Here is a 3333-nt window from a genome sequence, read left to right as displayed (position 1 = left end):
CACCCAAGACAACAGCAGAAGTTGAGAGGTGCTTCTCAACCTCGAAAAGAATTAAGACTTTTCTGAGAAATAGCATGACCCAGGAGAGGCTGAATGCATTGGCCATGCTGTCAATGGAGAAGAGACTGGTGACTGAGATGACTGACTTTACCCCAGAAGGTCACTGAGAAATTTGAAAGCCAGAAAGGAGAGCAGAATTTATTTTCAAATAGTGCTACCGGCCAGTGATTAGGCAACATTTCTGTGTTTTTTTTATTTTTGTATGATTTTCTTGATTACTTCATTACTGATAATAAACCCAAATTGAACTAAAATTCACTGACTTGTGGTACGTTTATTGCATGCTTTAACAGTCGTATTTTAATTTTTTTTTTAGCTAAGCAGTAATGATACATCCTCACCTGATACATGGCTTTTACATTCCTGCAGTTACTAACAGTTTGATTTTCAGTTGTTTGCGCCCCCCCAAAAATTTTTAGCACCAGCCGCCACTGTTTGGACTGCTGTGTGTGTATTTGAGCGCTGGGAACTGATCGCGAGCTGTATATGAGAACTGAAGAAGTGGAGCGTGCGCGAGAGAGAGCACTTTTATCAGCACAATTCCGCCTATCCCGCCTTCACTAACTTTAAGTTAATCGACAACGAATTGTGACTCCCAGGAAAAATGGGACATCTGGTCACCTTATCCCTACCCCTTCGGGTGCTGAGGCCATTGTTTCAGATCGCTAGTTCGCGTTTTGGTAGCCTATCCATCCACTGCGGCTCCTGTTCCTAAAGTTAGTGAAAGCAGGATAGGCGGACACTGGTAACAGGCTAATCATGCTAAAAACATGCTAATCATGCTAGAAACATGTTATCAACATCTATCTAATCCATCTAAATTTTCAAACTTCAGGCTTTTACAACTGCTTTAAACTTTCAGGCTAGGCTTTCTCAAGCCAACCTAAAGTTTGTCTTGATGAACTTTTTTATCTAGTTATTATTATTCTTAGACTAAATTTCTGAACGCTACTCCTAGAACTTTCAAGCTAGAACCACCAAACTCAACCCAGCTCTTCAGACTGATCTGACTCGAGTTGCTATATCTTTTCAGACTGATCCGACTTATAGTTTTCATAAAACTGAAGATTAAAAATCATAGACTTACAAAGAAAAGACTTGGCTCATCTGAACATTCCGTCAAATTTCAACTGTCAAAATTCAAATCGAAACACACTGAAGCCAATTAGACTCAATCAGACTTCCCTTCTATGTACTATTTCTAACCCATTCAAACTCATCTATCTATCTATCTATCTATCTATCTATCTATCTATCATCGGACTGTTTAGCTATCTATCTATTTATCTATCATCTATCTATCCTAGCGACATGCTAATCATGCTAGAAATCTATTTATCTATCTATCCTAGCGACATGCTAATAATGTTAGAAACGTACAAACAACATGCTAGTAGCATGCTAATCATGTTAGAAACATGCTAGCGAAATGATAGTAACTTGCTAATCATGCTAACAACATGCAAGTGACATGATAATCATGCTATAAACATGCTAGAAAAATGCTAATCATGCTACAAACATGCTAGCGACATGCTAGTCACTTGGTAATCATGCTAGCAACATGCTAGTAACATGCTAATCATGCTAACGACATGCTAGTAACTGGCTAATCATGCTAGAAACATGCAAACGACATGTTAGTAACCTGTTAATCATGCTAGTGACATGCTAGTCACTTTTGCTAATCATGCTAGCAAAATGCTAGTAGCATGTTAATCATGCTAGAAACATGCTAGCAGCATGTTAATCATGCTAGAAACATGCTAGTAACTTGCTAATCATGCTAGTAAAATGCTAACCATGCTAGAAACATGCAAACGACATGCTAGTAACCTGCTAGTCATGCTAGTCACTTGCTAATCATGCTAGCAACATGCTAGTAGCATGTTAATAATGCTAGAAACATGCTAGTAACTTGCTAATCATGCTAGTGACATGTTAGTCACTTGCTAATCATGCTAGAAAAATGCTAATCATGCTAGAAACATGCAAGCGAAATGCTAGTAACGTGCTAATCATGGAAGCGAAATGCCAGTCACTTGCTAATCATGCTAGTAAAATGCTAATCATGCTAGAAACATGCAAACGACATGCTAGTAACCTGCTAATTATGCTAGCAACATGCTAGTCACTTGCTAATCATGCTAGCAACATGTTAGTAGCACGTTAATCATGCTAGAAACATGTTAGCAGCATGCTAGTAACTTGCTAATCATGCTAGCGGCATGCTAGTTTCTTACTAGTCATGCTAGCAACATGCTAATCACTTGCTAATCTTGTTATCAACATGCTAGTAACATGTTAATCATGCTAGCTACATGCTAGTAAATTGCTAATCATGCCAGCAAAATATGCTAGTAACATGCTAATCATGCTAGAAACATGTTATCAACATCTATCTAATCTATCTAAATTTTCAAACTTCAGGCTTTTACAACTGCTTTAAACTTTCAGGTTAGGCTTTCTCAAGCCAACCTAAAGTTTGTCTTGACGAACTTTTTTATCTAGTTATTATTCTTCTGAAACTAAAATTTCTGACTGCTACTCCTCCTAGAGCTTTAACTGTACAAACTCAGCACAGATCTTCAAACTGATCTGACTCGAGTTGCTATATCTTTTCAGACTGATCCGACTTAGGTTTTCATAAAAATGAAATTAAAAATCATAAAAATCCCATAGACTTACATTGAAAAGTCTTGGCTCATCTGAACATTCCGTCAAACTCCAACGGTCAAAATTCAAATCTAAACACACTGAAGCCCATTAGACTCAATCAGACTTCACTTCTATGTACTATTTCTAACCCATTCAAACTCATTCAAACTCTTCTATCTATCAATCTATCTATCAATCATCTGACTATTTCTATCTATCTATCTATCATCTGACTATATCTATCTATCTATATATCTTCATAGCAACACTCTAGCAACTATCCAAACCAACCTAGCAACCCGCAGTATTGTAACACCTTAGCAACCACCCCGGGTACCCTAGCAACCACCCCGAATACCCTAAGAACTGCATAGCAACACCTTAGCAACCATACCGGGTACCTTAGCAACTGCATTGAAACACCCTAGCAACCACCCAAGTACCTTAGCAACTGCATAGCAACACATTAGCAACCGCCTTGAGAACCCTAGCAAGCACAAAGCAACACCCTAGCAACACCTTAGCAATCGCTCCAGGTACCCTAGCAACCGCATAGCAACACCCTAGGAACCACCCCGAGTATCTTAGCAACCGCATAGCAACACCTTAGCAACC

At 38.7% G+C, this 3333-nt stretch overlaps 1 protein-coding gene across 1 annotated transcript in view; it reads right to left on the bottom strand.

Annotated features, from left to right (window-relative positions):
- LOC107694394 (kelch-like protein 11) overlaps positions 1-3333 on the bottom strand; it is a 25283-nt gene that overhangs the window by 14087 nt on the left and 7863 nt on the right. The window lies entirely within an intron of this gene.

The sequence above is a fragment of the Sinocyclocheilus anshuiensis genome, unplaced genomic scaffold (assembly GCF_001515605.1).
Source record: "Sinocyclocheilus anshuiensis isolate Anshui unplaced genomic scaffold, SAMN03320099.WGS_v1.1 scaffold3143, whole genome shotgun sequence".
NCBI lineage: Eukaryota > Metazoa > Chordata > Actinopteri > Cypriniformes > Cyprinidae > Sinocyclocheilus > Sinocyclocheilus anshuiensis.
Note: the sequence above shows the minus strand (reverse complement) of the source record. Positions and strands in the feature narration are given on the sequence as shown.